The sequence below is a fragment of the Condylostylus longicornis genome, unplaced genomic scaffold (assembly GCF_029603195.1).
Source record: "Condylostylus longicornis isolate FDR11 unplaced genomic scaffold, ASM2960319v2 ptg000018l, whole genome shotgun sequence".
Lineage (NCBI taxonomy): Eukaryota > Metazoa > Arthropoda > Insecta > Diptera > Dolichopodidae > Condylostylus > Condylostylus longicornis.
The window spans coordinates 12,287,423-12,306,860 of NW_026577987.1; the positions used below are offsets into that span (position 1 = coordinate 12,287,423).

General features: G+C 23.8%; 1 protein-coding gene across 13 annotated transcripts in view; it reads left to right on the plus strand.

Moving 5' to 3' along the window:
• The first annotated feature begins 1,790 nt into the window (after positions 1–1,790).
• The window catches only part of LOC129606546 (zinc finger protein ZFP2-like), an 83,395-nt gene continuing 65,747 nt past the window's right edge, over positions 1,791–19,438 (plus strand). For 3 of the 13 annotated variants that reach the window (XM_055516924.1, XM_055516920.1, XM_055516921.1), the window contains exon 1: positions 1,800–2,018. The gene's annotated coding sequence lies outside the window, so the exon portion shown is untranslated. Of the gene's footprint in view, positions 2,019–19,438 lie in introns of all 13 variants that reach the window. The other 10 variants (XM_055516927.1, XM_055516925.1, XM_055516930.1 and 7 more) reach the window with 6 other exon arrangements.

Here is a 19,438-nt window from a genome sequence, read left to right on the forward strand (position 1 = left end):
AAATATCTATGTAGATTGTTACATATGTATGAAAGAATTTATATGCATACGTATATATTAAAATGTTTTATCAAAAAACCAAACCACCCTCAATTTTTATACCAAAAGAAAAATATTAAAAAAGTAAACTTGGAAATTTTTTTTCTTCTTTTAAAGAATTCCTTTTTATAAATAAATAAAAAAGAAAAAAAAAATATTTATATAATATATATACATATGTATATAATTTTTACCGTTATTATTATAATCATTATCATTATTTGTATTTACTATTATTAGTATAGTGCAAGGATATTTGCATCTAGTATTTTAGAGAAAAGAAAAATTACACACAGTCTTAATACTTAAGGTTACCTACAAATAATTTGCTATATAAATATAACAAGTATAATAATTTATACATTGTATATACATAATTGTGTATATTTGTAAATTATTATGAACATTTTTTTTAAATAAACATTTTATATCATAAAAAAATAAAACATAAAAGAGCGGCATAGAAAAACAGAAAAAAAGTTGGGAAAAATATGAAAAGGAATTTTGTCAAAAAAATATCTATAAAGAAAACAAATCTGTTTTTTACAATATAATTATATATACTCGTATATATATGTATACACTTATTTATATATAGAAAAAGTGTATATAATTTTAAAAATTCAAGTTTAAGAATTTCATATTTAAAACTAAAATGAAAAAAAAATCACAACATTATTATATGAAAATTACAATATGTATAATAAACAGGACTTAAGAATTGTTATATATACGTACTTATATCCATACATAAATGTATATAAAATATATGTGTGTAATAAGTAAGTGAAAATAACCTAACAATAACTTATAATAATAGTAATAAAAAATAACAGATAATAAGGATAAAAAGAGAGTATAATAAAAACAACAAATTTAAAAAAAAATAAAAAAAAAATAGTAAAGTGTAAGAAAAAATCAAACAAAACAAATAAACAAGAAAACAAAGAAAGGTGAATTCCCCATATTATTATTTTTTTTTTTCTATTTTATTAAATTCTTCCATATACATACATATATGTACAATTACTTCCGGAATCTATATTTATGTAAACATGATTATAAAATATTTATACCTATAACATGTTTACGTATGTATAGATGGTTGAATATAACAAAAAAAAAAAAATTTTTTTATATTTTGTGAGTTGTCCTTTTTTTTCGTTTTGTTCTTTTTTTTTTTTTTTTGCTTTGAATTTCATTATTATACAAGTATGATTTTTTTTTCTTTGGTAAATCATTTATATTTTTACATACATTGTTTCTTTATATTCATATATTATTTAATAAATACATACATACATACATATATACTTGGAATAGATGTATAAAATCTACATTTTTTTTATATATCTACATATAATATATAATATATGTATTTATTTTATAATATTTTGAATTGAATATTGGGATAGTCCTTTAGAACAAAAATATAGAATTTTGTAAGTACAATAGCTAAATGTAAATGAATATACAATAAGAAAATAAGTGGAAAAAAAAATAAGTAAAATAAAAAATAAGAAAAAATTTAAGATTTTTTTTTTTCTAATATACTTTAATATTATATTTATATACACAATATTATGAAGAAAAGATATGTTATTTGCCGTATGTATATACTTAAGTTATAAGTACATTGTATATACAATATGAAATATAATTTAGTGAGACAATAACAATAATAAGTTGATTAAACGTGGTTTGTTGTCGTCATCATAAATCTTTTTATCATCAATATTTTTATTTTATATATTGCATAAATACTTTAATATACACTCATTTGTACATATAGGTATATATATGAAATACAATTAAAATATTTTATAATAAGTATTTCTATACAAAATATATACATTATCGTTATCAAATCAGTATTATTGTCAAAAACAAAACAATTATTTGTATATATTTAATGAATTGCCAATGTCAAGAATCACAAAAAAAAAATGTTATCAAGAAGTTGGGGGAAACTTTAAAAGGTATGTTTGTTTCTTTTAAATTTATATACTTAAAATATTTTTTTATTTCTTATATTTAAATAATATTTACATAATAATGGAATTGAAATTATACTTGTATTAGGAACCTAATTTTTGTTATTTGATTTCTTTTTTCTCATTAATTGAGAAGAAAATTATTTTAAATATTATTAATTATCTTCTTGCTCTGTTAATCAGATACTCTTGAGATAATATTATTTGGTAAGAAGAGAATGTATTTCTTATACTTCACTCTTTTCCAAAAATTTGAGTAATAGTTAGAATGCAAAATTTAATCACTCTTCTTTGAGCATAATGCAAAATTTACAGTCATTTTGCTCTTTGGACAGTGACAAGTTTAGTCAGTATTTTAAAATTTTGACATAAGAAAAGATAAGAAATTTCATTGAAAAAATTAAGAAATTTCATTGCAAACGTAAAAGATGCTATTGATAAAATGACAATTTTAATAAGAAAATTAAATAAAAGTTTTGTTAGCTATAAAATGGGTCTTATATAAAATTCTGCTTTAAATTTATTTTATGAGTTTAAAATTCCTTACTTCTAAGACCCGTTTTTAATTTATTTAAAAAAATTTGAAATGTGAAATAATATGATTGTAAATTATTAAATAATTTCATTAGAATAACAAAAGCTAAGTGACTTAAAATGCCGCCGGAAAATTTCTAATAAATTATTTTATTAAAATACAAAACAGATGTATATATATATAGATTATATTATTTGCTTAAATAATATAATCTAGTTTCTTCTTTCTTAAATATTGTTAAGTAGTCATTATAAACTGTAGGCTAATTCATAATATTTATAAAAGAATTGAATTATTTTGAGTACGAACTTTCAAATAAAAATTTTAATTATAATATGAATATTTTGTTCTCTTTGAAGTATTGTAGAAGAAACCGCAAAATTTATTCAATTCATACAAGATTTACAAATATATATTTTAATATACTGAATACGTACAATATAGAACCATCATGTATTTCATATATATATATGAACATCTTCTATAATCTAGATATTTAGTTTTATTCTAATGTAATATCCTATACCTATGTATATTGCACCAAGAAAATAACATTGTTGTTTATCAAAAATTTGCTACTCGAGTTTGACTTTAGTTTGAAAGTTCAATTTAACAATATTAAGAAATTGCCATACTCTGAAATTGGAGGTGAAGCTCGAGAAATATTCATTTCTAAGATTGAAAATTTACTAAAACGATTTGGTGAAGTCTACGATTTTTTTTTAAAATTATGAGGTTACTTCGATTAATTATCTTATAAAACGAAACAATGTCACATTTTCTATGGCCTTATATAAGACAAATGAGACCAGCGTCCATATCGATATACCATTGTCTCCTTTTTTTCGGTTTTCATTTTATGGCAGCATTGCTCTATAGGTGCGAAATATAAATTTAAATAAAGTTGTTGTTTCATTTTGTTTTTTTTTTTAAAAAAGTTTTGGGATTTTTTTTTTCTTTTCTTACTCACTTCTGTGGTATTTTAAAGTTAAAAAGTTAATGGAAAGGAGAGAAAAAAAAATATGTACACACTTTATTTTTTTTTTTTTTTGCATATTTTATTTGACTTTTTTTTCGGTTTGGTTACTTCTGTTTTGCATATTTTTTTCCTTTTTGAGAATTTTTTACATTCGTTGTGGGGAAAATCAATTTGTTGGATTTCATTTCGGTTAGTTTTTTTTTTCATTCACACTCGTACATCTCCATATATAGATAGATATATAGATATATAGGTGTATATTATCAGATTATATTTTTAAATTAAAGGATTTTTCAAGAATAAAAACAAAAATTGACAAAAAAGGGTTAAAAATTAAATAAATAAAGAAAGAGAATAAAATTTTACAAATAAAACTGTTTGGATTTAGGCAATATAATTTTTTTTTCTACCGAAATTGTGATTGTCCTTTTAAATTTTTAGGTTTTTTTTTGCCTCTTTTTCTCCATGTAATTTTTTTTTTTAAAGAAAAAAAAATTGAAAAGTTTTCATTTCCTTGACCTGTGATTTTATTTTTAAATGAAGTGTGGTGAATTTCAAATATATTTTTTGATTTTTTTATTTATTCAAATAGATTGGATAATTTTCAAATTATAGAATAAAAGAAGTTTATTTTATCCTGATCCTGATTATTTTTTCTACATTAAATTGTAAGCGTTTTATTTTATTTAGAGAAAATAATTCACTTTTGAAATGTGTTCTGAGTTTAGTTGTTAAGTGTAAATTTTAGTTCACTGTTTTTTTCTTTTTCTTGATTTCGTTTTTCTCTCTCTTTTTTTTTGGTCAGGAGATTTAAAAATTGATTTTTTGTTAAATCTGTGAAGGATATTTTATACCTAATAAGTGTATATCCTTTTTTTTTTGTAGTTGTGGTAGTAGTGGTAATAGTTGAAGTAATATAAAAGTGGTTGTATTGTATGTGTGTAGTTATTAAAGTAATATAAGTAAATAAGTTATGTAATCAGGATTTCATATTACTGTGACCTCGTAATAATTACGATATTTTATGTATGTATAGACATATATATATATATATATATATATATATATATATATATATATATACACATAATACGTATTCACACGAACATATGTATGTATTAAACATGTTTGATAATTAATTTGAGAAGTTTAAAATTAGTTGTTGAAGATAAAATATGAAAAATTTGTAAATTTAAATTTTCGTTGAGTTTTTTTTTTAAAATATTTAATAATAAAATAAAAATTAAAAGTTTAAATTTATAATTAAATATTAATGGTGTTAAAAGATAAAAATAAATATTTAATTTATTTAACTGAATGACATGATTAGAAAATTGAATGAAAGATTAATATTTGGTGCAGTTTTGGGTACAGATAAAAAGTTTTTATGTAAAAAATAGTTTCAATGTTTTTTTTTTTGTATAATATATGAAAAAAAGGTCCCAATTGTAAACAAATTGTCTTTGTATTTTCTAAATATAAAATGCTCATTTGAAAAAATGTGACTGAGGCGAAGTACAACCGCGGGTTGGAAAATTATTTTTTTAGTTTTTCGTACTTTTTTCAACTTTAAACTGGAATAATGTAGTTTAATAAGAGTTAAAATGAATAAAATTTGGTCTCTTTTTGAAATTTATACAAAATTGACGCCAATTTTTCTTTCAATTTAAACCCTGATTATGTTTGCAAAAATCGATAAAAACTTTTGACTTTATAAATTTGAAGCAAGTTTCAGATTTTTTCGGGTAGAATTCTTTTATTAAGTGAAAGAAAGCAGCACCTTTTTTTTTTCATTATTTGAATGCAATTTACGTATATCGATATAATTTTAGAAAATGGAATTGTTTGAAATGTTTTTTCAGTCAAAGTAAAAATAAAGTTGGGTCAAACCAATGGTTTGTATTGTAGCACTTTTCCCTTCAACAATGGAAAATACTGCTTTTAAAAACAATCGATGTATACCCACAACACTATTAAATTTATTTTAATTCATATACGAAACTATTTCTAGAATTGCATATATTTAGGATGAACGCTTTTTGCAGTCTTTGAAATAAAGCAAAAATAAAGTTAAAGAGGGATTAACGTAATGCTCGATTTTAAGGGTTAATTATATAAGTTAAGAAAAATAATTATATTTCTTAATGGCATTGAATTTGCCGGTAGCTTTCTCCTTTTATAGAAATTTGAAAAAGGTTTCCGTTTTCTTAATTATAGGGTGCTAAATATTGAAATTTTACAAATTTTGAGAAGCGATAACTAGAGAGCGGGTGGAGATAGGAAAAGAATTTTTTCTATGAATAATGAACTATTTATTAGTGTCTAAAAGCTGTAAGAATTTTAGACTTCCACATCCTGGGGTTAAAAAAAAAGCGTTATCAAAAATTTGGAAAAAACGGATTTTAGATAACAGTAAATTTGAACGGCCATTTTTTTTAAAAGTTTAACTATAGTATGCCGTGATAGGAGAAGCAAGCTACTGCCTTTGCAAAATTTGCGTTTGCAAAATTTAAAAAATGCTTATGGTTTCACTACAATAAATAGTTAAAAAATGGCATTTTTAGGGTTTTAGGGGGGTATCACTTTTAGAGGGGGGAGATAAGTGAAAATATTCTTCTACGGAATTAATTTTCTAATAAAGGTCTATGTGCAATTTCAGCTTTCTATCTTCAATAGTGTAGAAACAGACACACGGACAACTAGACGGACGGACATTAAATTTTCTGATACGTTATAGATATGAACTAACCTAAAAATATGTTATTAATGTTACGGTGCGTTACGTTATGTTGTATTACATTAGGTTGCCATTTTAGAAAAACAAAAATATCTTTGTAAAAAATTTAAAAATTGCAGCTTATAAAAATTTTAAAATTACAAATGTAATTATGGTCTTGTATCCGTTTTCAAATTTTTAACATAAGTAATTGTTTTTTTTTCAGAAAATACGTGGCGAAGAAATCTGATATTTTAATAGCTTCTAGACATAATAAAATAGTTACCTTTGTTAGAACAAATTTTTTTTTCCATATTTCTTTCCTCTCAAATTATATGGTTTCTCTTAATTCATGTAGTATCATTATTAATAGACTTGAATATATCTTCCTAAAAGTATGCAAAATTTTATAATACTAATAGAAAATAATCAAATTTAAAAAAAAAAAATGTTTTATTTTTTTTTTTCAAGAAAATAATCGTTTAACAATTCTTTGGTTTGATCTTTTTGAAAAAAAAAAAAATTAAATGGCTACTACATTTATTGAAGGAAGGTTCTCAACGACTAAAAATAAGATGGGCAAAGTTATAATTGAAATTTGGTGACATTTTCGAAACCTAAATCTGACTCAATAATTTTAAAATACAAAAATCTTTATTTTAAATTGTAAAAATCAAAAATATTTTATTATCAGACTTCAAAGAAAAGCTTTATTATTAAAAAATTTGTAATATATATGTACATGTATAATATCCTTATTACGTATATACAATACGATTGTCTCAAGTTCACATTTTATTGTTTTACTTTGCTTATTATTTTATATTTGTTTTTTTTATTCTTTCTTTTGAAATCTTCCCTATAAATAGGATAATAATTTCCTTTTAGAAAAATTTTTTTACAAGTAATTTCAATAACTTTTCATGTTTACCCAAAAAAAAAAAACGAATAAGTTGAATTGAATTACATACACACATATATATTTATATATGTACATACTTGCATATATATTCACATGCAGTGTAAATCATGAACAGAGGGAAAAAAAATTGTATCATTTTTCTTCTTTTTTATAAAACTCAACTAAACATATGTAAATATAAATGTATAACATATATATGTGTGTTTGTATGCGAATGAAATATAAGATATATTTTATATTATAATATATATACAGATAGTACGTACATATGCATATAATAAAAAAAAAATCTTTGAAATTTTTTCCGTACATTTTTTTTTCCATTAATGATGTAGACAGAAAAATTTAACTTTTTTTTATATATATATATATATATTTTGTGTTGTCTCCCTCTGTCTCCCATAGACAATGTAGATATGAAATAAAGAAAAAAAAAACAACAGAAAGGAACCATAGCTTTAGATTTTTTGTTTGTTTCTTGTTTTTAATTTTTTTTTGTCTTTATTTTTTTTTGTGTACTGCTTACTTGCTTGCAGCTTGCTGCTCTTATGCTGTTGTTGATGACGGTGATGTTGATTATGTTGAGAAATTTTTCAAGTTCACGAGGTTAATGGTTTGATTATGGTTTTTTTTTGTTTAATGTATGTAAATATATATATTAAATATACCTACATATACATATATACATGCGTATACATTTAAATATCTAGATATGTGTTTATAAATAATAAAAATAATAATAATATGTAAATATGTTGAATCAAAGTGAACACAAAAAAAATTTTAACACAAAAAAAAATCTTTGATGCAATCCGACTTTAATACATTTAAAATGTACAACAAGAAAAAAACAAAAACAGAAAAAAAATTTTTTTTTTTTACTTTGAAAAATGAGTTGAAAAAAAAATTGTCGTTTTTTTTTTTTATTTTTACTTAATTCGGCTTTATTTAACTTAAAAAGGACTATTTAGGAAGGAAGATAACAATTTATTGTACACAATGAATATATATGACCTCTATATGTGCAGGTAAAATCATGACATACGAGTTTATGTAATTAAAAAAAATTTTTTTTTTTAATATTTATGAATTTAAATGCATTTTCATTGGTAAGCATGCGGGCATCAATTTTCAATGTCGCATGATAAGAAATTTACAATCTCGTACTCTTTGTAAATATTTTAAGCTTTTCCCTGAACGCTATGACGATAATGTAAAATTTATTTTAAAGGAATCGCCAAATAATAAGAAAGAAAATCGGGTTAAATTCTTTTACTTACAAAATTTTGTCTAGATTACAGTAAAATAAACTAAATTTTTATTTAAAATTACGTGGAAATTTTTTAATTAAATAAGTAAGACTTCCGATTTTTTCTAAAAAACTGAAAAATCAAAAATGAATTAATATGCACATTACTTATTGTTTTTTATCATCAGAATTGAATTTGGTTTTTTTTGAATCAAATACATGTAAGAATTGTTGAAGTATTCGTAACAATTGTAACCCATAAAAGTGCCCAAAATTATTTCGTATACGAATTAAGGCAAAAGAAAGCCAATTTAAATAAATTTTCGAGTTCGTTTTTTTTTTTAACGTCTGTCCAAAACAAAAATATGGTACCTAACAAAAAAAAAAAAAGGATTTTATAATATTTGGATAAAAAAAATTAGGCTTGAGCTATTGAATTTTGGACTTTTGTTTTCCTCTGAATCTAAAAATTGTAAGGTATTTTAAAATTTGTGTGTTTTTATTGAAAAATTTAAAAAAAATTTTTCTTATTCAATAATCTCCTTGTAAAGTTTTTCTTTCAATAATTTATACCCCATATTAAAATTATTACACGATAATTTATTGCAATTTTTTATTAATTACAAGCTACACTGCGTTGTGCATTCATTAAATCTTTAAAATATGATAAATTTCACTTTTTTATGCAAAATTTTATCAAATGAATCGAATTTTTACTATAACGAACTGAAATTACAATATTAATTAATTTGCATTAAACAAAATATATTCAATAAATTTAAAAAATATTGTTCCTGCCATTGCAACCCCATCCTGTGCTTTTATATCGCTGTACAATGTAGAAAATTTCGAAAAGAAATTTTCTATATTGTACGTATACAAAATTTTCATATCATCTAATAAAAATGTTATTTCTCATTACTTAATTCTACATGCTACAGCATACATACCTAAGATACGAGATACGTACAATCTCAATTATCTTCTTTTTTATTTTTTTAATACCCAATAAAACATTGTAATTTGAGTTAAAAAATAAAAAAAGATAAATAAATTCTAAAAATATTTTATGATCATTTTGAAAAGACTTTTTTAGGGTCATTAAAAGTGTTAAAATGGTTTCTTTTTGTTGCTCTTTTTCATTCTTTCTTTTATAAAAAGAGAATATTAATCTTTGTTCGCAGCTTTTTTTTTTTTATAATAAAAGGATATTTTCATTAAAATGCTCCCATACTCCATAAAATGTTAGTATTCATAAAAAAAAAAAACAAGAATAAATTCAAAGTTTCTTTCGTTTTTTTTTTCTCTTTCTCTATTTTCCTTCATAATATTATTAATGAAGTTCCTTTCATATTATAAAGTATACAAGTAAAATGGCTACGCCCTTAATCCTTAAAAACGACCTCTACCAGTTACTCTTAAAAGTGTATATATACTTTGTATTTACATACCTATACATGTTTTATATATATATATAGAAATAACTAATTTTCATATTTATATATAGAAAAATTATGTATGTATGTAGAAGAGTTTGCACTATTCGTATACTCATTCTATATAATATGAAAAAGTAAACTCATTCTTTCTTAAATTAGTGCTTCATTTATTTCTCCTATTTTTATTATTAATAATGGTGGGTAAAATTAGGAATAAATTTATTTTTTTTTTTTGTTTTCTTTTATAAATATTAAGGAAATTTTCGTGGCTCTTGTTAAAGGAAATTAAATTTTTCTTGTTTACCAAAAAAAAAAAAATTATTTATATAAACAAAGCCTATAATTTTAGCAAACAAAAACCACAAAAATGAGATTATCGTTAAAATTGAAAAATTCCAAGTAGTGGTTGGGTAACAAGAAAGAGAAGAAGACGAAGAATATGAACGCAATTTCTCTTTTTCAAATATTGGAAAGAAAAACTACTCAGTATATAAGAACCGAAATTTGTTGAATTTTCAATAAAAACACGCAACTTTTAAAAAAGAACCCTGCAAGTTTATATTAAAGAATACTAGGACCATATTAGATATTTTTTTGGTTCAATTAAAGTTGGCCTAATCGATATTTTGAATCATGCCTTAAAAACCAACCATAATTTTGTACTTAAGAAAATAATATGAGAAAAAATCGAAAAAGAAAAATAAAATCCTTTTTCTTGAATCCTTCAAATTTTCTTGTTAAAACTTTTTTTTTCCTTTTTTGCACTTAGTTCTTGTTAGTTTGGTTAGTCATAGTTTGATTTCTTAAATTAAAAATTTTCCAAGAAAAGGGCAGACTTTTTATTCAAGTATTAATATATTTGTGAGTATGTATGTAAGTAAGATTATGTTTCTGTGTATGTAACAAGCTCGGAAAAAAGGACTTGCCTAGTTTTAAGTTAAAAACTCCAAAAAAATTTCTCTTGTCATTTTATGCTTTTTATTTTTTTGGTTCCTGGCCCTTTTTTTCTATATATTTGTGTGCCTAAAAGTATATGCAAGTGTTTGTATGTATGTAATACACACGTAATTCAAAAAATTTTTTTCTTCTTCTAGTTTTTCTTTATTTCCTTTTTCTATATTTCTTTTTCCTTTTTTCACATTCTTAATTTCTTATTATCACAGTCATCTTTACTTTTTGTACTGCCATAATAGTTCCCTTCTCAAAGTATTCCTTCTATTTCCGTTTTAGTTTTATATTTCTTTTAAAAATTCTAAAAAAGAAAAATTTACAAAAAAACAAGGGCAAAATTTTTCACTTTATATCCTGGATAGTTTTATCCTTTTTTGTATTTTTTTTTTGTTTCTTTTTTTTGACAGCATATAGAAAGAAATCGGTTATATATATAAAAGTAAATATCTTTGTATTTAAGAAAATTTTATGTCACATATACCAACACCATATACCAACACTATTTTATTTTCATTAATTTAAAAATATGATGGTAACACTGTTTAATTTTAATTTAAACTGAAAACTCGCATTAATTTTCTTAAATAAAATATTATAATATTATAGAAATGCCAAAGGGAAATCGAAAAGAGAGAAAATGGAGAAAAAGAGTGTTGGGAATATATGAGTAACAGAGTTTTGTGGATAGGTTAATTGGATTGGTTACTTTTTTAATAAAGTGGATTTTAGAAAACAAAAACAAAAAAAACAGACAAGGAATGAAAATAAAATAAAATTTAATTCCTCTATGATTGAAAGCTAGCTAAAAAATTTTATATTACTTTTTATCATTTAAAAAAAAAATATGGGGTGGAAAAGCAATCTTAGGAAAAGAAAAAAAGAAATTTAAGATTAATGACAAGAATGTGACCTGATATTAATTATTACTCTGTAAAAGTATATTATTTTATTCTTGGAAATGTTCATAATCCATACAATTCCAGAATTCGTCTGTTTCAAATCGAAAATCGAAAAGTTCCAGACAAAAATATAGGTTTTGGAGGAATTATGTAAAATGTGAAAATATTTCCTAAGTTAGCCATTCCATGTAATTTTTATTTTTTACTCCATAAACGCAAGCAATGTGCTCTTTGGGTAGAGTTTTGACTCATTTTGACGTTGACGTTTATAAAATTCTCCCAAATTGATTACTATTGGAGTCCTTAACCTAAAAAAGTTTTAATATGGTTTGCTTGTCCTTTTTGATGTACGGCTTTTTAAAGTTGGATGTACAAAGCACTAGAACATTGATTTTATTAAAAGCCGATCTCGGCTATGCGTGCGCAAATTATTAAAATTTATTACATTTTTCACATTAGAATATCATTAAAATATTCTTCATAATTCATTTTAAATCGGAAAGAAATCAATCAATTTACTTCCTCATCATATTTTGCATGTAAACAATTGCAGTTATCTAGAATGTGTCTAGCTTACAAACATAAGAGGTTGAGTTGTTTAATGAAGACGCATAAAGAAACTCTTAATATATGATTGTACAAATTAATGTTAAAAATATTTCTCAAACTCGATAAAGCTATGTACTTGTTGCTACATTTATAGAGATTAGTCTACATACTTTTTCCGATCATAAATTTTTTATAGCCTATGCTTTTAATGTATAATAAAAATAATGATTTAAAGCGCCATACTTTATATTGTCATAAAATATATTGTAATCATCAATGAAATGATTTTTTTTCCATTACTCTTAAAAAATTTTTTGAAAATTTCAAATTCTACAAGTGCATTTCGTCACTCATATTATATTATATGCGTCATATTTGATATATATACGTACACACATGCAAATTGCTTTTACATACATTTTGCAATCAGATAGTGAGTAAACTTGACAAGTTGAATTAGGAACACTATATTCGTTATACTGAAAAATATTTTCAGAACTATAACTTTATGTGAATAAGCATTTTATCCCATATTTTAAGCAGTTTTTGACGAGAACTGGGAACAAGTCGAATAATTATGTTTGGTCGAATTATAAATTCGACCGTGAGCTTCAGGTAAAAAAAACATCATAAACAATATTATACGAGTATTTATAAATTAAAATTTTTATATAGAAACGAAAAATTCTTATTGCCATCGATTTTTACAAAATCGTTAATCGATTTTGAACTGTTTTTCGGCAGTATAACAGTTAAATGATTCTTCATTAATTCTAGTTCTAATTAAAGAATTGACATTTTCATTGCATTCATTTTAAATTTTAAAATTATTCGCCGTACTTTTTGAACTTATTCTAAAACTTCTGAAAAATGTCGTTACCAAATAAAATTCTTATAAATTATTTCTTTGTATTTGTAAATAACAATTAAAAATCTAGTATGTATTTGAGTATATAAAGTACATAGTTTGAGAATAAAATTTTTATTGGAATCCCGGTGATAAAAAAATAAACTTAAGAAAAATTTATGCCATTATAGAATAGAGGGGTGATAAATTAAATTATTTTTCAAATATTTTTTCTACTGTTTTCAATTTCTTCCTCTTCTTCTTCCTTCTTCTTTCTTCTAAACCACATTTTCTTTATTTTTTATTTCAAAAATTTAATTGTGTATTAATATAACGTATTTGTATATGTGTGTGTACATACTTGAACAAAGTTAAATTCTGTACAAAAAAAAAAACAAAATAATAAAAATAAAAAATGTATAAAATTTTTAAAGTGTACAGAAGAAGAAAAATAAAATTCATTTAAAATTTTTGTTGCTCTTCTTCGTATATGTATTTGGAAAATTATTTGTATGTGTATATGCGCAATCTCAATATATTTTATCATAAAAAAACTATGTACATTCATTCTTATGTAAAATTATTTCAAAATATTCCACAATGAAACAAAATTAGTTGAATATACATTCAAACTATTTATTGTTCGGAAACAAAAAGGACATGTATACAATAAAACTTACATATCCATGTATATGTGTTCAATAATGCTCTTGTATGTCAATATCATTCATTTATGAGTGTATATATATATATATATATGTCGAAAACGATGGAAAAAACGATGGACAGCAGGTGGTAAAATAATTTACCACCCTATAAATTATATACCTTTTAAAATGAAGGGAGATTTATCCCCATGCAAACTATATATTATATATATATGAATATGTATGTGTATACTCACACTACCAAAATCGAAGATATTTGTATATGTATATACTCGTATAAATATCATATATACTTATATGAATGAATAAAATTTCAATATAGCAAAATTTTGCGGCCGTTCCCCCCATCTCCAAAACCAATTTATCTTCACTTTCCACTTACATACACAAATCAAGTAAAATTTTTCAATCTAATAAATATCCTCTTATGACTCACTCATTCCTTCAACATCTTATATTAGGTAAAATGGAATAATTTTTAAGTTTATCGTCGCATTTACTGAATCATTTAATGAATTCGATTTATAACAGAACTGAGAGAGATCCCTATGAACGATTTTTTGATTATATTACATTGACTTATGCTTGAATTTCCTTTTTTTTGTGTTCTTATTTTTATGATTTTACACGCAAGCATATAATTTGGGTTATATACATATATATATATATATTATAAATTTTTTACTTCATTATTGACAGTGACTGTTCATAAGGTATTAGACAAAATTATATCTTGCATGAAAGCAACATTTTATAAGTTCAGAAAATTGAATGACTTCGGTTTTTAGTTTCACAAGTTTGCGTTCCTTGTGTTTATTCTGAAGAGTAAAAAATTGATTTATGCTTTTGTCACGAATGTCAAAATCACGTGACAAATGTCAAAATCAATAATTTATATTCATTCAACTTCTGATTTCATTTTCGAATCTAAATTAAATATTGTAAACAAACTTCTTCTTAAAGAATTTTATAAGAATTTAGCAATTTCTTTTACAAGTAACACAAAAAAGTAATGAAAATAATTTTAAACTTTATTCAATTTCAATTATTTGAAGCATTATCATTCAAGAGAGTATGGCAAACTGTAAACAAACGTTATTCAGAATTTTGTTTTGTTTGTTCAAAATTTGATAAGAGTCTGAGTTTTAAACGTTTGTGAATTTTGTTTAATGAAAACGTCATCAAACTCTTATCAAACTAAATGTATAAATAATGTTTGATGTCTAAACTCTACTCTTATATTGTCAGTCTGAGTGTGCGTATACTAAAGTAAACCAAGTTAATTTTACAAAATTTATTTATTTTGATTTTTTCTTTTATTTTTTTTTTTTTATTTTTTCTTACTTTCTTTTTGTTAAATATGAGACTGCTGTGATGGTTACTATTGAGTAACAAACAAAATAAAAAAACATAATAACGAAAAGATAATAAAAAATTTGATTTGTAATGTTTTATACTTCGAAAACAACATTAATTGGATGGGACATCGATGGATCGATATTTTAGATTCTCCTTCATTCATATTACTTTGGTTATCCGATTAAAGACGAATCGTTTAAAGCTATACTAACGTTGGAAATATTGTTGATGATGATAGTATGGCTGATTGTACGTACATATGATGATGATGATGATGATGTTAAAGCTCAATTTTGTTTTTTTGATTTTGTTAAATTTTTCTCTTCTGTTTTCATTTTCGTTTTTAATTTTTATGATTATAGAATTTCGTATCAAATTCATGGTTTTAGTCTCTGATAGGGATTACTCCTTATATATGAATAAAAATAAAGATGAATTTGCTTGGGATCAAATCCCTAATGGTTGATTTCTTTTTTGTCCTTTTTTATACCCTGCACTTCGTGAAGGGTATATTAACTTTGGTATGGAGTTTGTAACTACTTGAAGGAGTCATCTGGGGTATGGACATATATATATATTCTTGCTCAGCGTAAAATTCTGCGTTGATTTAGACATGTCCGTCCGTCCGTCCGTCCGTCCGTCCGTCCGTCCGTACGTCCGTCCGTCCGTCCGTCCGATCGCACGATAACTCAAAAACGAACAATGCAATCGACACCAAACTTTCACAAGTTGCTTCTTTTGTGCCAAGGACGAACCCTATTGTTATTGGACCAATTCGGACAACGGGTTCGGGTAGCTGCCATACAACTCAAAGAGTTTATTTTAATTATTTCAAAAACTAATAAAGGTACAAATATAGAATTTTGTATACATGTCTCCAATTATATTCTACATATGCTCTAAAAATTTAATTGAGATAGCTGCACCGGTTCGGGTGGCTGCCATACAACTCCAAAAGCAAATTTTTTATATTCGGCAAAATAATAAAGTCAGATTCATGAAACTTGGCAGTCGTGTGTCCAATTATAGGTCAAATATATTTCTGAAGTTTTGATGGAATTGCTTGACAGGTTCGGGTACCTGCCATACAACTCCAGAAACTAATTTTAAATATTCGGCAAAATAATAAAGTCAGATTAATGAAACTTGGCAGTTGTGTGTCCAATTATAGGTCAAAGATATTTCTGAAGTTTTGGTGGAATTGTTTGACAGGTTCGAGTGGCTCCCATACAAGTCCAAAAGCTTATTTTAAATATTTGGAAAAGTAATAAAGACAGATTCATGAAACTTGGCAGTTGTGTGTCCAATTATAGGTCAAAAATATTTCTGAAGTTTTGGTGGAATTGCATGACAGGTTCGAGTGGCTCCCATACAAATCCAAAAGCTTATTTTAAATATTCGGCAAAATAATAAAGTCAGATTAATGAAACTTGGCAGTTGTGTGTCCAATTATAGGTCAAAGATATTTCTGAAGTTTTGGTGGAATTGCTTGACAGGTTCGAGTGGCTCCCATACAAGTCCAAAAGCTTATTTTAAATATTTGGAAAAGTAATAAAGACAGATTCATGAAACTTGGCAGTTGTGTGTCCAATTATAGGTCAAAGATATTTCTGAAGTTTTGGTGGAATTGCTTGACAGGTTCGAGTGGCTCCCATACAAGTCCAAAAGCTTATTTTAAATATTTGGAAAAGTAATAAAGTTAGATTCACGAAACTTGGTAGTTGTGTGTTCAGTTATAGATCAGACATATCCGTGAAGTTTCTATAGAATGGTTTCACAGGTTTGAGTAATTGCTATACAACAATGAAAGGTGCAGGGTATAATTCAATCGGTTCATACCGACTGAAACGTTTTTACTTGTTTTTAGTTAATCTTCTTCTTTATATTTTATTATATTTTGGTTTTCTTTTTTTCTTTATTATTATATTTTATATTTCCTTTTTGATATTAATGTTCTCTCTCTAAATTGAACAATTGATGTTCTATTGCTTCGTTTTTGTTATCCTTGTTCGGTTTGTCGTTTTTATTTTGTTTTATATTTGTTTTTATTGTTGAACAAGAAGAATGATGGGTTCAAATTTATAAATTTTCGTCCGGAGTTCTCCTGTGTGTATGTGTGTTTGTGTGTGTATTTGGAAGTCCTTTAGGATTTAAAATTAAGAAAATAGAAAGAAATATAAAATGGAAAAGGAAAATGTAAAATTAAATGAAATGAAAGAAAAAACATAATTCAAAAGGAAGAGGAGAAATAGGAGAAGAAGCATTCGACGGGGGGTGGGGGTGGGGGAAAGAGGGCGGAATGATGAAAATTTAAAATTAAAATGAAAAATTTTGGTTTTCGGTGAAATGTTAATAATACTTCATTTTGTTTTAATTTAATTGATTCAAAAATATTTTTTAGGGTAGTGAAATTGAAAAATAAAAATGGCTTTTCATAATAAAATTGAAGTCGCAAATATTTTTTTTGTTTTTTTTTTTTTTAATTTTCATTTTACCTATCAGTTTAATCTGATTATAATGGAATGTTCTTTTTTAATTAAGAAAATTATTAAATTTAGTTTTATTTTTATTTTAGCGTCAGAATTATATAAGATATGACCAGTCTATTATAATATCGGAAAACCATTAAGCTCGTTCAAATTTTTGGTAACCTAGGAAATATTTTTTTTTTTGTTATTGTTAAAGAATAGCTAAGTGAAATTTTAAATTCAAAAAATACAAGAAAATGTATATAGCAACATGCGATCTTGGAACTTTTCGATTATAATTTAAATCTGGAAAGAGTTTAAATTATTATCAAAATATTTGGACCACATTAATATTATATACATATAGATCTACTCTAGTTATATTACCGAACATGATTTTTCTTAAAAAAAAATATACCCATTTAACGAGCTCATTTAGAAAAACTAATTAATTGTAATTAATAAAAATTAATTATAAGATTATTGAGTAAGTAAAAGTAAGTAAATAGAAAATCTAATAAAATAATTAATATCACATGTTTGTTTGTTTTTTTTTAACATAAAACATTTAATAAACGTATTCTATAAATATTTACTTATAATCAATAAAAGTTCTATAAATATATATATATATATATATATATATATAAACGATCATATTGGCGCAAAATTGAAAAAAAAGATGAATTCTTTCTTAAAATTCAATTGTTTATTGTAAATGAATTAAAATATGTATACAGTGTAAATAAATACCTTAATTTCCTAACCAAAATTATTTCAAATAAAATAATAAAATTCATAAATCTTTTGTATTATTATTTTTTATTATTTTAATAATACTATAATAATATTATATAAAGTACATGCGAAACAAAAATAAATATTTTATTAAAATTTCAAATATTTGTTTGCTTCGTTATTTCAATAAAATATTATTTAAAATCAATAAAATTTCCCGTTAAGATATAGTCAATGTTTTAAACGGATAACCAAAAAAAAAAAAATAAAAATGTGCTGATTAGTTTCATTTTGTCCATCTGTTGTAAGAAATTTATTTCATTACTGAATCATTGTTGACAATATTGGAAAATTTTTCCGTTTTCGGCAATTAATTTATGATTTTAGTCGAATTTCTGACATTGTCAAAATTCTCACTTTTGCAAATACATTATTGTCGAAAAATATAATAAGGTTTATAAATTTTTAAATTTCCTAATATTAATCATCTCATTTTGCAATAATAAATTATACAAGGACTAATATTGAATATGATTTTTTCCTAAAGTTACGCAAAATAAAAAGAAAGTTAGAATAATTAAAGCCAGATTGTCTATCTCTTTATGTAACCCGGCAAGTGAGAAGAAAGTGAGTAATCATCATAGAAGAATTATTCCGTATTGCGTATCTCGTTTTTTTCTGAAATGTTTAAAATTTATTTAGCTTGTTTATTTAAGTAGGACGTTCTCTCGATAATTTGAGAAAAAATGCAAAAAACCAATTAAACCAATCGAAACAATGAGTAATATTATTGGAAAAATGAAATATCCACTATAGAAAAACGAAGAATTCTGATTTGAAAGTAAATCAAAAGTGAGTAAGGAAGCGAGATACACGATTAGGCTGTAAATAAAAATATGATGATAATAAAATAAATTTATTGTTAAAAGCAATTGTGCTCCATTGCAGAACATTATTTTGAGACCAATTTACTTCAAATATTAGAATTATGTCATAAACTTTATTTATTTAATAAAAAAGAAAAATAAAAAAACGTGGAACACAAAACTATTTTCTAGCGTAAATTGACTATAACATTTCATCAGA